This window comes from Bos indicus, chromosome 23, assembly GCF_029378745.1.
Source record: "Bos indicus isolate NIAB-ARS_2022 breed Sahiwal x Tharparkar chromosome 23, NIAB-ARS_B.indTharparkar_mat_pri_1.0, whole genome shotgun sequence".
In the NCBI taxonomy this organism is placed as follows: domain Eukaryota; kingdom Metazoa; phylum Chordata; class Mammalia; order Artiodactyla; family Bovidae; genus Bos; species Bos indicus.
In genome coordinates, this window is record NC_091782.1 from 37,282,763 (window position 1) to 37,299,858 (window position 17,096).

The 17,096-nt window shown below is 39.3% G+C and overlaps 1 pseudogene; it reads right to left on the reverse strand.

The window, feature by feature from the left end:
- Positions 1-3,618: 3,618 nt before the first annotated feature.
- LOC109576745 (chorionic somatomammotropin hormone 1-like) lies at positions 3,619-16,737 on the reverse strand (annotated as a pseudogene).
- Between the last annotated feature and the right edge of the window lie 359 nt (positions 16,738-17,096).

The following is a 17,096-nucleotide window of genomic DNA, read 5'->3' on the forward strand; positions in this document are numbered from 1 at the left end:
CAAACTCAAATGGCCTCTATCTGTATTTCAATCCACTATAGCACTCCAGTACTATGCCTGGAAAATCCCATGGATGGAGGAGCCTGGTAGGCTGGAGTCCATCGGGTCGCTAAGAGTCGGACACGTCTGAGCGACTTCACTTTCGCTTTTCACTTTCATGCCTTGGAGAAGGAAATGGCAACCCACTTCAGTGTTCTTGCCTGGAGAATCCCAGGGACAGGGGAGCCTGGCGGCTGCCGTCTATGGGGTCACACAGAGTCGGACAGGGCTGAAGTGATTTAGCAGCAGCATAGCACCTTGTTGGCATCACCTCTTATCCCTACTTTACTCTACCATATAATACAGTAATTTCTGTGTTTGTATCACCCTCACCTTCTCCACATCTTGAGAGCCTACTTATGGGAAACAGAGGTTTAAAAAAAAAAAAACCCTCAGTTTAAGTACTCATTGTATCCAAGATGTGATTTACTAATCTATAAGATCAGTGAACTTCAAAGGTACTTCATTTGTTTGTTTCCATTCAGTAACCACCGCTGCTATTCTTGACATAGCAAGGCCATTTCTTCAAATGTAATCTTACATGGAAATCTGTAAAAGAGGGGAAAATCGACGCATTCTGGATAGCAAAGGAGTGATTGTTAAATCCTGTCAAAATATCCCCTCTTTGGCTGTTCCTGGATGACTCTATAGAATATATATGGCTCTGTTCAATATTGTATGAAATCCACAGTATTCAGTTTATATGTCACAGTCAAGTAAGGAGAAAGCTTTCAGTGTCTACACCTCTGTTGTTGATCTAAAGTCCGAAATTTATGCTTGAAATAAGTTTTATAAGAGGCAAATACATGAAGATGTATGTGGTCTATTGGTGAGTGTATGTTTCCTCCAATTGCATTGTCCCCCTTATTGCCAAATTTCCCCTCTAATAAATACCATCTTCTCTGCTGGAAATATCTAAACATTTAAGGAAAGAAAGTTGAGTGAGTAACACAATAGAATTTGACGTTTCTGGCAGTAATTACTTAGAAAGTGCTTACAGGATTTTTTCATGGTCTTTTGCTTTTTGAAAGATGAAAGCTGACACTTTACATGAATGAAGGAGCCAAAGGAATATCAATAACCTCAGATATGCAGATGACACCATCCTTATGGCAGAAAGTGAAGAGGAACTCAAAAGCCTCTTGATGAAAGTGAAAGAGGAGAGTTAAAAAGTTGGCTTAAAGCTCAACATTCAGAAAATGAAGATCATGGCATCCGGTCCCATCACTTCGGGGAAACAGTGGAAACAGTGTCAGACTTTATTTTGGGGGGCTCCAAAATCACTGCAGATGGTGACTGCAGCCATGAAATTAAAAGACACTTACTCCTTGGAAGGATAGTTATGACCAACCTAGATAGCATATTCAAAAGCAGAGACATTACTTTGCCAACAAAGGTTCATCTAGTCAAGGCTATGGCTTTTCCTGTGGTCATGTATGGATGGGAGAGTTGGACTGTGAAGAAGGCTGAGGGCCAAAGAATTGATGCTTTTGAACTATGGTGTTAGAGAAGACTCTTGAGAGTCCCTTGGACTGCAAGGAGATCCAACCAGTCCATTCTAAAGGAGATCAGCCCTGGGATTTCTTTGGAAGGAATGATGCTAAAGCTGAAACTCCAGTACTTTGGCCACCTCATGCGAAGAGTTGACTCATTGGAAAAGACTCTGATGCTGGGAGGGATTGGGGGCAGGAGGAGAAGGGGACGACAGAGGATGAGATGGCTGGATGGCATCACTGACTCGATGGACGTGAGTCTGAGTGAACTCTGGGAGTTGGTGATGGACAGGGAGGCCTGGTGTGCTGTGATTCATGGGGTCACAAAGAGTCGGACACGACTGAGCGACTGAACTGAACTGAACTGATTCTGTCATGTTCTGAAAGGTTTAGGTCATCCCAGGTAGAAGCAGGGGCAGGACTCAGGCAAGAACAACCCTGACTTATGAGGGAAGAGGTTGGTTTTGCTGGACAGTGTTCCTATATGTAAATAAAGTTGTCTGCCTAAAAGAAGATAATTTGGCTGGATTCTGCCCTGAAGAGGTGCCAAGTTTTGTTTATCTCTAGAACTATGATGACTCAATTAGTAGTAACAAAGAATACTCCTGATATAAAGGACAACTTCAGAAAAAAATAGGAGAGAAAAGAAAATGGAAATAAAAGGGAATATGAAATATTTGCTCATAGGATACTAAAAAAAAAGCATATATATATTTCTCTCCTCAAAAATAAAGTGTTCTAACAGCATTTCATCCTTCACTACCCAAGTCCTTGACTCAGTTTCCCATTGCTGCTTTTCCTTCCTTCTGCCTTTCTCTTCCTTCTTTCTTCTTCATCCCCCTCTCCCTTCCTTTTGATTTCCTGTTTTCTATTTACTAGGAGTTATTGCTAAAGCCCTAAAGATGCTGCAAAACCAGCCCCGCAACATCACTGACTTAGGAGAGCCAATCAAGGGATTGGCCCTCATCCAGGTTGTCTGGAGGCAGTTGAATAAGCTGAGCAACCTGAATCCCATCAAATTGCTCCAGTCTCAATAGAGACTTAAAGGAAGAGAGAATGGTATCTCACTTCTCAGATAAATGTGTTTTTAAATCCATCTTTCTGATCTATTCAGTGTGTATGTGACCAGTTGAACAATTGTCCAGAGGGCCCAGGTGGGGGACAGTTGACTCTTAACTAAGCTAGACTTGTAAAACCCAGAGTGATAGACTGTATGGAGTTTTTGCAAGATGATGCAGGAAATGAGGATGCAGTGGAGTGTGGGTGAAGACAGCCCCTGGAGGAGGATGGAGCCCGTTTACGTTTGTACCTTCTTCAGCCTCAATCTTTGTGCAGCCCAGATATTTCATATGTTGGAATCCTGACTACATGCTGATCATGTTTCATAGGTGGGGCCTTTGGGAGGTGATGAAGCTATGGAGGTGATGAAGGATGGAGCCTCCTGGATGAGATGACTGCTTTTATATATAAGAGATACACAGAGTTCTCTAGCCTTTTCCTGATGTGAGGATACAGTCAGAAGTGTGTGACCGGAAGAGGGCCTTATCTGATCACACTGTGAAAATCCGTTTCTATTGTTTATAATTCTATGATATTTTGTTACAGCAGCCCAGGACTAAGACAGCATCCTAACAATTTTTAGGCAGTTCAGTAAACCTCATGCTATTTAGGTAGCCACATGCAAAGCACTTATATTGTCTGTTGTAACACTGTGACAATATAAGAATTGGCTGACAGTTCGTGGCTTGCTTTCATAAAGAATTCTCAGAATTCAGTCTTCTTGGTTGCTTGACCAGCACCGTGAATAATTATCTAATTCATTGATTCTTATAACTTGACCCAGAATAATTTCATGTGATTCTTAAGTAAGCTCTTTAATGGTCTTTGGCAAGTCAGTTCCTTCTTTTGATTTTCTATTAAATGAAGATAAAAACATTGACAAATTTCCTTCTTAGATTTTGACATCTCTACAGAGTCTGTGTTTATTACACCCAAACATGCATTTAAAAGCTGTAAAACTCAAAGAAGCTTGCAACAGGATGAATCATCACTAACCATATCAGGATTGGCTGGGATAGTTGTGGGCTTAGCAAGGGACAAATTGGCACTTCAGCACCTAGAGGTAGATGTCAATCTTTCTTGCATCCCTATGCAGGCAGTGGAACATTTTATAAAAAGCATTTTGGTGCACATCTTCATCGCCTGCTGTCAGGGAGGAGATTTCTGACCACACTGGATAGGAGGTCTCCTTCTCCTGGTCTTCAGGATGAATCTAAATACCCAAAAGATAATGAGTTATTATGAGTTTTATTAGTATTTGCTTTTCTTTGTTCCTTCTTATTATCAAATTAAGGTTGAGGAAGACTTATGAAACTCTCTAGACATGGATTCGGAGCCAGTGTTTTGGAAGTCTATTAACAATCTAAAATCAAGCAGCAGAACTCAAGTATGAGTTTGGTTTTGACCTTCTCTTTTCTTCCTTCCCACTCTCATCCTTTGGTTTGAAGAGGACAAAGAGAGAATACCAGCAGAAGTTCAGTAGCAGTTGACCTGGACTACTTTGAAGAAAACATTGATCTTGCAAATTCTATTCTCCAGTTCTCTTACCCATGAAAGTGTTTCAACCACATGTGCCCAGAAAGAGGCTAGCTTTTAGTGGGATTGTGTGAAATGCAGGGAATGCTGTACCTGTCAAAAACTGTAGTTGATATTCTGGTGGGTGGAGCTGGATTTCTTCTCTCTGAAGTGCAATGAAGTGTCCAGTAATGAGTTGTGAGATGTCAGTGGGTTTGGTGTGACTTTGGGCAGCCTGCATATTGAAGCTCAGAGCTATATTCCTGTGTTGCTGGAGAATTTGCATGGTATGTCTTGCTCTGGAACTTGTTGGCCCTTGGGTGGTGCTTGATTTCAGTGTAGGTATGGAGGTGTTTGATGAGCTCCTATTAATTATTGTTCCCTGGAGTCAGGAATTCTCTGGTGTTCTCAGGATTTAGACTTAAGCCTCCTGCCTCTGGTTTTCAGTCTTATTCTTACAGTAGCCTCAAGACTTCTCCATCTATACAGCACTGATGATAAAACATCTAGGTTAAAGATGAAAACTTTCTCCACAGTGAGGGATGCCTAGAGAGGTTCACAGAGTTACATGGAGAAGAGAAGAGGGAGGAGGGAGATAGAGGTGACCAGGAGGATAAGAGGGGGAATCAAAAGAGAAGAGAGCAAGCTAGCCACTAACCACTTCCTTATGTGCTCTCCACAGTCTGGATCCCTCAGAGATGTTCACAGAGTTACACAGAGAAGAGAAGAGGGAGGAAGGAGACAGAGTTGGCCAGGAGGATAAAGGTGGGAATCAAAAGGAGAGAGACAGATCCAGCCAGTAATCAGTTCCCTAAGTGTTCTCCACAGTCTGGAACACACAAAGAGATTCACAGAGTTGGGTAGAGAAGCAAAGGGGGAGGTAGGAGATAGAGGTGACCTGATGGAGAAAAAGGAGAGTCCAATGAGGGAGAGAGCAGTCAAGCCAATAATCTTGCCTCCAAGTAAAAATGGGTACTGAAGATTGGGTTCTTAAAGGTACAAAATTGATAACAAATACCAAAAAGCAAATATTAAAAATCTAGAGTAGAGGTTGGATTCTCAAAAATACAATATTAAAAAAAAAAATAAAAAAAACAAAGTCACAAAAATTAGAACTGCCATACAACCCAGCAATCCCACTGCTGGGCATATACACTGAGGAAACCAGAATTGAAAGACACACATGTACTCCAATGTTCATCGTAGCACTGTTTATAATAGCCAGGATATGGAAGCAACCTAGATGCCCATCAGCAGATAAATGGATAAGAAAGCTGTGGTACATATACACAATGGAGTATTACTCAGCCATTAAAAAGAATACATTTGAATCAGTTCTAATGAGGTGGATGAAACTGGAACCTATTATACAGAGTGAAGTAAGCCAGAAAGAAAAACACCAATACAGTATAATAATGCATATATGTGGAATTTAGAAAGATGGTAATGATAACCCGGTATGCAAGACAGCAAAAGAGACACAGATGTATAGAACAGTCTTTTGGACTCTGTGGGAGAGGGCGAGGTGGGATGATTTGGGAGAATGGCATTGAAACATGTATATTATCACATGTGAAATGAATCACCAGTCCAGGTTCAATGCATGATACAGGATGCTCGGGGCTGGTGTACTGGGATGACCCAGAGGGACAGGATGGGGAGGGAGGTCGGAGTGGGGTTCAAGATGGGGAACACATGTACACCCATGGCAGATTCATGTCAATGTATGGCAAAACCAATACAGTAAGGTAAAGTAATTAGCCTCCATTAAAATAAATAAATTAAAAAAAAATTGTAGTTGAATTCTAATTCATTTACAATAGAATCAATAATTATAAATGGTTAGGCTCTCACTTTATGTAACAGGGATTAGAATATAGAAGGCCTGAGTCTTGTCCTTATAAAGTGAGATGTTTCAAAACTCATCCCTCAATACGGAAGTCATCTCTTTCATTCGGGAAAAAGCAAAGAAGCCTTCAGGATATGGCTCACCTTTTTTTTTGTATCTGCTCTGCACCTTCTAGAAGTACTTTGGTCTTTTCCTCAATCTCTGTGGCCTTTGACAAAAGATCCGGTGAGGCATCTTTCATGCCCTGCAGCTCTGTGACTGGGTGGTGCAGAGGTTCATCCCAGGAGAGCAGCAAACTGAGTACCAACCTAATAAGGATTTCATCCTAAGCAACCATAGGAAATAATCTCATTAAAATAAACAAAATTCAGTGGGCTTGGTAACATGTGATTTTTGCTCAGATAAGCTGAGCAAATTTAAGAAACCCTTTATTACTCCTATGAATATGTGAAAAATTTTAAAGGTGGTATAGATGTAAAATTATAAAATGTATGCTATTAGTTTATACTTTGCTGAAATTTTTTTAAAAACTGACACTTAAATAATCCTTTTGATGAGTTCTAATTTAGAACATGAAATATTTTCTTTTCCCCTCTGAAATTAGACCATCTGCTCAGTGAGTTCTTTTATATTTGAATGCTTTGCTTGTCCAGGGAGAGAAATCTAAATATTTTGTTGGAACTCAATATGTGCCTAGAGTACCTGGCCCAGGAAGCATGGATCCTACCCATGCCCACATCATTTTCACCTGATGATTCATTTGTATTAATGAATCAAATCCTTCATTAATGTATTCATTTTCTGATTGGTAGTTTGTCTTATGATATTTGAACAAAGAGATAATGAAAAAGACATTAAACACATTTTCCTCAACCCATACCAACACCAGTCCCATTTGCTATCAGAGCAGTCTTTTCTGGTTACATGTGTAGGGGCAGAAAATGGCACAGTGTTGTCTTTAGTAACAGCATCAGTGGGATTCACAATGGAGGGTTTTCCCCCTGGTTCACTACTATCAGGATGGGCATGAAACTCCCAGGGGCTGAGCATCTCTAATTAAAAGGCTTGATTTGTTGATGGCCATGAAATACTTCAGTGTACAGGAAATAAGAGCAGAGAAGAATTGAATAGACATTGCAATAGAAACATAATGGGAGACTGAGAAGCTATAATGAAATTCAGACACTAGGGTGAGACCTTGGCAATGGCAACCCACTCCAGTACTCTTGCCTGGAAAATCCCATGGACGGAGGAACCTGGTAGGCTGCAGTCCATGGGGTCGCACAGAGTCAGACATGACTGAAGCGACTTAGCAGTAGCAGCGTGAGACTAGCATAGTTTTCAAGAGGGCTTTGTAGCTTAAAGATGACGAGTGAGTGCTCTGAGTTGGATGAAACCTAGACTCACTGCTTATTATCTGTGTGATGGGTGCAAATCTCATAAATTTTCTGAGCCTTGGTTTCCTCATCTCAGAATGTGTAATAACAGTCATGCTACAGGATTTTTTGTGAGGATTAAACATATCAATGAACACTGAGCACTTTGTAAATGGCAACATACTAGCTCTCAATAAATTTTAAGTTTATTTTAAATTCATTTAAAAAATCCTCCTCCTTCTCCTTGACCTTCTTCCTTCATTTTATCATCTCCATTATTTAGATGCTGAGCAGATAGAAAGAATATTGATATTATTAACAAGGTTTTAGTAAGAGAACAGATTGTATTTAAGAGGAGATGCATGTGAAAATATTTTAAATAATAATAGGATTGTGGTTAATATGGGAATCAGAAAGGAGCAATTATAATGAAAAACAGTTGAGGCTGGGATAAATGATTGAGGCTTGATTTGTAGACTGTGTTTTCATCAGAACAGAGACAATTGTTGTAACCATGAAGAACAAAACATAATATTTTATAGGACATTTGGGGAGGAGACTCATAATTAAGAATAAAAGTGACAGAGGAGTCATTGAGAATGATAATGAAGTAGGTTTCAGAGAAGCAGAAGAATCAGGAGAGCCTTGAAAGCCAGAAGCAATATCTCAAATGGTGCAGTGCAGGAGTGACTCTCACATCGGTGTCACTGGTCACAGGGAATACTCAAAACTGTGGTTGTGTTTCTTATATATCCATGAATTCTACCAATCTTATATTTTACACATAGAATTTCCGGTCAGCCCATGCTTTCATACAGTATAATAGCTGCGATCCTGGGCCTAATGCGTTGGTAAACTAAGGTTATCTGCATGGGAATTTATAGATCTGTTATTTGTTTTGCTACTACAGATCTTTAGTCATCACTTGATTCTATTCATATATATCAACAGTATAAGGTAATTTCTCTTTGATTGCTTAGTACTCCTCCACATTTCTCTGCATGTGCAGTTACCATTACTCTAATAATCTAAAGCCTAGTAACACGAGTGCACTGCCTCAGCTGGCTCAGGTGAAAAACCCAGATAAAATCCTCACCTGTGTATGTTCAGCTTCCTCTTTGTTATCAGGGGTAATGATGGATTCGGTGTGGCAGCTATTTAGGACCTTGGAAATGAAGTTTTTGCCCTGGCCAAACTGTTTATCCTGGGAGTGATCAAGCACATTCAATTCTTTAAGGTTATTTTGGCATTCAATAAATGAACTCACTACCAGAATCTTAACACAGCTGATAGATGTATAATTTTTTTAATGAGAGTTATATAAAAATTGAACATCATTATTTTTCCTATTTCTTCCCATTATCTCTATAAACGATTGTTTTTCATCTAACTTTTCTAAACTTGAAACTCTTCCCTTCTTTGCTCTTCCCTCGCTTAATTTCATTCTTTCCACAGTTAATATTGGGACAACAAACACTAAAATTACCACAAATATCAAATATTCAATGTTTTATTAAGTACCTTTTTTTTTTTTTTTTTTTTAGTATTTGAACCAAATATAATGCATATATACCTGCTGCTGCTGCTGCTAAGTCGCTTCAGTCATGTCCGACTCTGTGTGACCCCATAGACGGCAGCCCACCAGGCTCCCCCGTCCCTGGGATTCTCCAGGCAAGAACACTGGAGTGGCTTGCCATTTCCTTCTCCAATACATGAAAGTGAAAAGTGAAAGTGAAGTCACTCAGTCGTGTCTGACTCCTAGCGACCCCATGGACTGCAGCCTACCAGGCTCCTCCATCCATGGGATTTTCCAGGCAAGAGTACTGGAGTGGGGTGCCATTGCCTTCTCCGCATATATACCTAGATGTAGCCATTTAGTCTCTTATTTACTGTAGGTTGGAACCAATATATTCCCTTAATAGGAGTTTTAAAATTATAACTTTCTCTTATTAATCTCTGAATCCACACACCTATAGCTTAGTGTTCACCATAGATGCAGAACACAATGTTGTTGATGATGACAAAATGTTAATTTAGAAAACATGGCATAAAATTCTAGGAAATACTAAGCAATGGGCTTAGAATAAGAACAGCAAAAACCCAGCTAACACATGGATAGAGAAAAACTAATCTTTAGAGTTTGTTGTGAACATTTAAAGAGATTACTTAGAAGTTTGGGGGAAAAAAAACAGCAGTCAAAAATTGAGGATGACAGAAAAACTACTGAGTAAAAAGAACTACATGAATTTAATAGAAACATGGAGCAAAAATTTGTTATCAGTGTCTGCTCTACAGTGGGCTCCTCGAGTAACCTAAAAGAGCTAACATACAAGTTCCTTACTTTCATCAGAAAGAGAATTATTGGTTCCAATTCTAAGCCAATCCTTCTATTGTACTCTAACCTATTCATTGCCAATCTTAGAAAACTGTTTAGCAGCATTTTTAAAACTATCATCATTTGTTTTCATGATTCAGTATGTACTGTGTTTGGAAAAGGGCCTTTATGAAGACTAATTAAGGTTAAATGAGCTCATAGGGTGGGACACTGATCAAGTAGGATTACTGTCTTTATGAGGAGAAACACCAGAGAGATTTCTATTTTGTCTCTGTGTCTCTGTCTCTCTTCTCCTCCCCCTCAGCCTGTGAGGACACAGGGAGAAGCCAGCCTGGGAAGAGAGAGTTCTTACCAGAACCTGACCTTGCTGGCACCCTGATCTGGGACTTCTTGCCCCCAAAACTGTGAGGAAATATATTTCTGTTGTTTAATCCATTGATCCTATAGCATTCTTTTAAGGAACTCCAAGCTTCCCTGGTAGCTCAGATGGTAAACAGTCTGCCTGCAATGCAGGAGACATGGGTTTGATCCCTGGGATGGGAAGATCCCCTGGAGAAGAGCATGGTAAGCCACTGGAGTATTCTTGCCGGGAGTGCTACAGTCCATGGGGTCACAAAGAGTAGGACATGACTAAGTGACTAACACATACCTTCAAGGTGACAAATACAGGTGCTTTAAATTTATTTTGGAAATTCCAGGCAGGAATACTGGAGTGTGTGGCTGTTCCCTTCTCCAGAGGATCTTCCCAGCCCAGGAATCGAGCCCAGGTCTCCCACGTTGCAGGCCGATTCTTCACCATCTGAGCCACCAGGGAAGCCCATATCTAATGAGGTATTATATCCAATATATATGAGGAATTCATACAACCTAATAGCAAGAAGACAATACAGTTTAAAAATGGGCCAAGATTATAGATTGGAAGACTCAATAATGTGAAAGATGTCAATTCTTCCATAACTGATTGATTAAATTCTAGAAATTCCCTGTTAAACTCTCAACATTATTTTCAATGTTTCCAAATGAGAACAAAGTAAAATGTCTATTAACACTGGAATGGATAATTAACTGTGGTGTACTCATAGAAAGGAATACTACTCTGTGATAAAAATAAATACAGCTTCACACAAAGTTTTATGACTCTCACAAACATTACATAGAATGAAAGGAGCAAGGCATGTTAAAAGTGCTATATGATCACATGTATATGGAGTTCAAAAAACAAAATGAGGCAAAACTAAGGTAGAGTTTGGAGGGGTACACTTAGGTCACCAAACCATGGAGAAAACCAAGGATACGGGTTCTACATGGAGGGAGAAGACCATGTTTGGGAGAGTTCATGAGGAGGGCTTTTCAGGTGCTCCCAGGGTTCTGTTTCTTGATCAAGGGAGCAATTACATGGGGCTCATTTTGTTATAAATTATCATTTTACATCCTTACTTTGTATACAACTTTTCTAAATCTATGTTACATTCTACAATTAAAAGAAAAAGATTAAAAATGAAAAAAAAATTTAAAAAATTTAAAAGTAAAATTAATGAAAGGAAAATGAATCAGATATTTCACTCTTTAAGAATCTTTGAGATTTCATGAAACTGATCTTTTCTTTGATTTATACATCTTATGAGTTGATGCCTTGTTTGACTTAGAAAATTTGTTATTTGAAGTTTGGTTGATGCAGCCTTCTTATTTAAAGGATAAAATAGTCCAGTCACTTTCACCAAGGTTCTTTATGGAAATAAGCAAGAAGTACTGCTGCTGCTGCTGCTGCTAAGTCACTTCAGTCGTGTCCGACTCTGTGCGACCCCAGAGACGGCAGACCACCAGGCTGCGCCATCCCTGGGATTCTCCAGGCAAGAACACTGGAGTGGGCTGCCATTTCCTTCTCCAATGCATGAAAGTGAAAAGTGAAAGTGAAGTCGCTCAGTCATGTCCGACTCTTAGCGACCCCACAGACTGCAGCCCACCAGGCCCCTGCGTCCATGGGATTCTCCAGGCAAGAGTACTGGAGTGGGTTGCCATTGCCTTCTCCAAGCAAGAAGTACAGTACTTACAAATTCACTGAACATTTCTCGGGCGAGCCTATAGTTATGGTTAGCCACCGTGGTTGCTGTGTCAAACAGGTTTTGAAGGGGCATCTGGCACTTGCCAGATGGGTTTTGACAGAGGGGTGCAGAGACCACACCCTGGCACAAGAGTAGGTTTGACACCACGAGCAGCAGGAGCAGGTGGGACTCTGCATAAATAAAAACAAGAGCCACTCAGAGATGATGTATTAGCCTGAGGTTAGCAAAAGCCATCCTGTCCAGGGAAGCCTCATCTCTCCCTGTTGCCCTGAGCAGGATTTGGTGATGTAGTAGCTGGGTGAAGAAGAAGCAACATCTTCCACTGTGTAAATTTAAATAGATGATGATATTTGCACAGATGTAGTTGTAGAAGTAGATTACTCCCTGCATTTTTGTACTGCTCCCAGAAGTGCTCCTTTGCTCTGCAAACATTTGGAGCTTAAGTTAATTCTGAGCCAGTGTTTAGGTCATTCTCTAAAGATAGTTGAATGTCTTGGGACTTTCTGCAGACTCTTAGCAGCAAACTCGTCTAGGAGTTTGTAACTTTTTCACTCTACATTGACTAATGCTTGCATTTTAGATACTGAAATGGCAAGAATAGTACAGTTGATCTGTGTGGTTTACCATCACGCTGGGGAAGAGTAACCACATGAATGCTTGATTGCTACTCTTGAGTGCAAAGAGAATACTAAGAGAAAAGGATAGTGTCGCTTGAATCTGCTAACCCACCTTAATAACCCCATGGATTTCCTTGATACTTTGCCAAAAGTTTGAAAAATTTTGTAAAATTTGTGCTTTACAATGATCCTGTGAGATAGGCTTGACATTATTATCACCAAATTATACTAATGAAACAATAAGACTTAGAGTGGGTAAGTGATTTTCCTAAGTCTCATTGTCAGCAGATGGAGGTGACTGGGCACCATAATGTCATCTTTTCACTTCCTCATGTCATATCACACAACCTTGTGGGCTCTTGGTCTACAATGCGGTAGAGACCTGGGTTTGATGCCTGGGTTGGGAATATCCCCTGGAAAAGGGAAAGGCTACCCACTCCAGTGTTCTGACCTGGAGAATTCCATGGACTGTATAGACCGTGGGGTCACAAACAGGTCATGACTGAGCTGGTGATGGTGTTGGTGGTGGACAGGGAAGTTGGTGATTGAAATGGAAGCCTGGCTTGCTGTAGTCCATGTGGTCGCAAAGAGTCAGGGAAGTTGGTGATTGAAATGGAAGCCTGGCTTGCTGTAGTCCATGTGGTCGCAAAGAGTCAGACGTAACTGAGAGACTGAACTGACCTTTAGGATAGCAGAATATCAAAAATTTGAACTCAATTGATCATTTATTGGTAGATGGATAGCTATATGAATTATTTGGGTTAAGATATAATTTGGTGATCTTATAACACATCTAAATATCCAATACATGACTGAAGAGGGTGTCAGTGAGTCATCCATACTGTAAACTGAAGGAATCAATTATCAAAGGATAACTATGCATTAACCTTGTAGTTTAATGAGCAAAATAAACTGATAAACACTATTGTCCTTTTCTCAGTATAATAGCAAGCTATAATCCCTGCCTGTAACAATTTTAGATGCTATAGTGCCCAAGCATTGAAATTGGGGCTGTTTCTGGAAACGCGTAGGTATGAGCCCTGCTCCAGAGTTCTTGTTCTTGATGCCGGTGTCTTCTGTTCTTTGGTTCACTAAGTCCCAGGCTTTCTCTCCTGAGCATCGTCTGGTTCTCCTGTTTACACAAGTGTTTGTACTGTGGTTCTCCTGCTCTTCTGATCAGGCTACACAGCCTCTTGATGATTTATTTCTTACACTCTTTGTGCTTTGTTTTCCTGATGCTTCTTAGTGTATTTGCTTTCATATCTACCTCTATTCCTGAATTTCAGTATCTACAGCTGCCCTACCTTATCCTCTTGCTGTCTAAATTTTGGCTTTTAGCATCATCATATTTTTATGAACTTCATTTGCCTTTTGGTCCAGTTTCTGGTATTCAAATTAAGCTGGGTTCTCACATATGGCTGTTCTTGGCACCTCAAGCAACTTTGAGAAGTTAGCTTTCTCTCTATGCAATACTGCCGCTTAATTTGATACCATTGTGGACTTGCTATAATTTCACTTCCTGCCTCATATTTTATCTTTGTCTTTTTCTAGCTGCTGTAAATTCAGTACTATGTGTCCTTCTGTTGGTATTAATATTTAAAATAAATCCCTAACCTGATGTAGCAGATAATTAAAAGGAATATAATCAAAGTAGTAATAATAAATCCCCCAAATTAATATCCATACATGCTCCCATTTTTAAAAGATTTTCCATCCAAATATTATAATAATACTAGTGGAATTTATTTTTCTTTTACCTGCATCCATTTGGTAACTTTGCATGGACACTTGATGATTTCCAAATTAATTTAGGCCCCCACGATGTACAGTGTGTGGTGTTTATTGTGTAAGGGCAGCAGTGACAATCTTTGAAGATTCGTTGTTTGATAGTGAATATTCAGCCCCAGGCCACTTCTCTTTGCTTATCAAACTGACTAGTTACAACTGCATTTGTAAACATGAGTGAGTTCAGAGGTTTCTTCAATCTCTCACTAACTCCTAAGAAAGATTTCTTTTTAAGGTACTGACTGTATAACTAGACATTTGAGAAATGCTGCAATGTTTTAAATGACTCGTGAAAGCAGAAGAAGATTTTCTGTTGAAGTTCACCTGGAAGATGAACTTGATTTTGACTATCAGCAATGGAATATTAAACTTTTGAGGTATTCAATGAAATCCTCTAAGAAAAAATAACTGTATAAGACTTTTCTCTCTCATTAATTTATATCTTTTGATGTTTTAGAACTAGGAGGAATATTCTTCAGGGGGGAAAAGCCGCTGGAAGTGACAATTTCACTAAGCAATCAAGAGTTAGCGTATTTTCAATTAAATGAAAAATGCTGCATGCGATGCTCTTTACAGAGACTCTTGGTATGTTTCATAATTCAGTTCTTAAAAAGTAAAACTATTTTTTCAAAAACCAGAGAAAATTCTAAACTGTGAATGCCAACTGCCTGAAACAAATACTCACTGTGTTTCTACTGCATCTACTAGTAATATCTACTGATGTTACTCATAAGAATTATCGGATGTGTGCTACCTGTAATAGACAGCATTGTGTTTGAACCAAATCTGCCCTTTGTGGAAATACGACAGTGAAGAGACAGAACAAAGGGTGTGTGTGAGTTGATCAAGAAAAGGATAATTGGAGCTATGAAGTTATTCATTGATCATCTTTTATGACAGCCACTTAACCAGTTTTTCTCAGTATACTTTCCTGTAGATACGGAAATGAAAATTTTTCATGCTACCACATATGGGGCAACTCTATACTGCTTCCTACCCCCATTTGAAACAGAAGATCCACAATTCTTGAGCAAGAGTGGCAAGAAAACTCACCACTAGATTCTTGATTATTATTTAGGCTTTAATTAGGTAGCATATTTTCTGCTATCACTGTGTAAGTGCCACACATGTTGGAAATTTCTTTTGAACTCAGGCAGATGCTTATCAAGAAATCATTCATTTCTACCTAAACACTTTTAGGTGACAGGTCAGTGCTTCCGATGATACCACAAGCAGTACTTTTACCAAATCCTAACAGTTAGCTTATATTTCATTATAAATTGGAAAGTGCCTTGAAGTTTCCCAACCCAATCCATGTCATAATTGATAAAAAGCAACATCAATTTGGGATAACTGAGAACAGCCTTCAGATGGCTTAACACTGAGAAAAAACTGAGACTGGGATTATCTTATATTAAAGACATTTTTGTCTATATCACTCATGCTATAACACAGGAGGTAATTTATAATGTTTAAATATATGCTGCAAACACCTTTTTGGATAGAACATTGCAATATTTAGTCCATGGGATACAAATAAGTGAAACACATATATTCTACCCTAAAAGGCTCTGTAATCTTCTTGAGAATACAGCATATATGATGAGGAAGAAAAAAAAAACTTCATAAAATATATTCTTAATGATCACAGATGGTTTTAGATTTGAAAGAGACTTTTGATCTTTGTTTTTTACATAGCATAATTTACTTATTTTTGTCTGTGCCATGTCTTCATTGCTGCATGGGCTTCTCTCCAGTTGTGGTGAGTAGGGACTACTCTGGGTTCTGGAATAAAGACTTCCATGGACTGTATAGACACAAAGAGTCAGACACGACTGAGCGACTGTACTGAACTGAATGACATGTGAGTATGATGGGAGCTATTTCAATAAAAACAAAAATGAAAAATTTTGCTAAGACCCTTGAGCCTAAAAATGTTACTATCCAATTAGGAATGATCTCCAACATGTAAACAGATAAAAATTAAAGCTTAGGCATCTGTATTCTTTTTTTTTAATTGTTTTTGTATATTTTATTTTAAAAAATTGAATGTAGTAATTATAGATAATGTGTGATAATTTTGACTTTTGAACAAAAAGTCTATACCCACTCTACTAAATGGACATAGCCAAAAGAGGCCATGGTCACATATGAAGAGATGCATCAGAAAATAAATATATCTGAAGGACTTTTCCATTTAACAAAGAAACTCCTGGTGCCAATCCTTTGGTTAAGGAGGATTCTATCACTGACTGTAGCTTTCTTTTGGATAATCAGAATGTTTGATTGCATAGTCCACGATCTGATAACTTCTGCTGCAGACTGTTCTTCTCTGAGACATTTCTTCTACTCTCAAAGGTTTCTGTTGCTTTCTCTGCAAGAGAACCCAAGAATGTATTGAGAAGATTAAGAAAAGGCAGGTTTAAAACAAGCTGTTGCATGCTCCGTTTCTTCAGTCATGTTCAACCATTTTTGACCATATGGACCACCAGGTTGCTCTGTCCATGGGATTCTCCAGGCAAGAATACTCCAGTGGGTTGCCATTTCCTTCTCTAGAGATCTTCCCAATCCAGGGATCTTACCTGCATTTCCTGCATCTCCTGCATTACAGGCAGATTCTATAACAAGCTTTCAAGTGGCTTAAAATATTGGATTGACAGGAAAGGTCATCTGGGTTTTTCATAAGATTGTACAGAAAAAAAATTAGAACTTTTTGGCCAACATAATATAATACAACCTGGAGAAGAGCAAAGCCAGATTGAGATGAGAGGCTGCTTGCAGTGGCAGCACGGAGGGTCAGGCAGGCTCAAGTGAGGGACTAGTCCTGGGAGGCCACATTGAGATGCTGAAAAGATGTCAGGGACAATGGGCAAACTTGGATGACTGTAAACTGATTCCAGTGTTCGATTCAGGCAACAAGCTGGATGGTGAGAGAAGATGATAGTCAGATGAAAGAGAAGTGAGG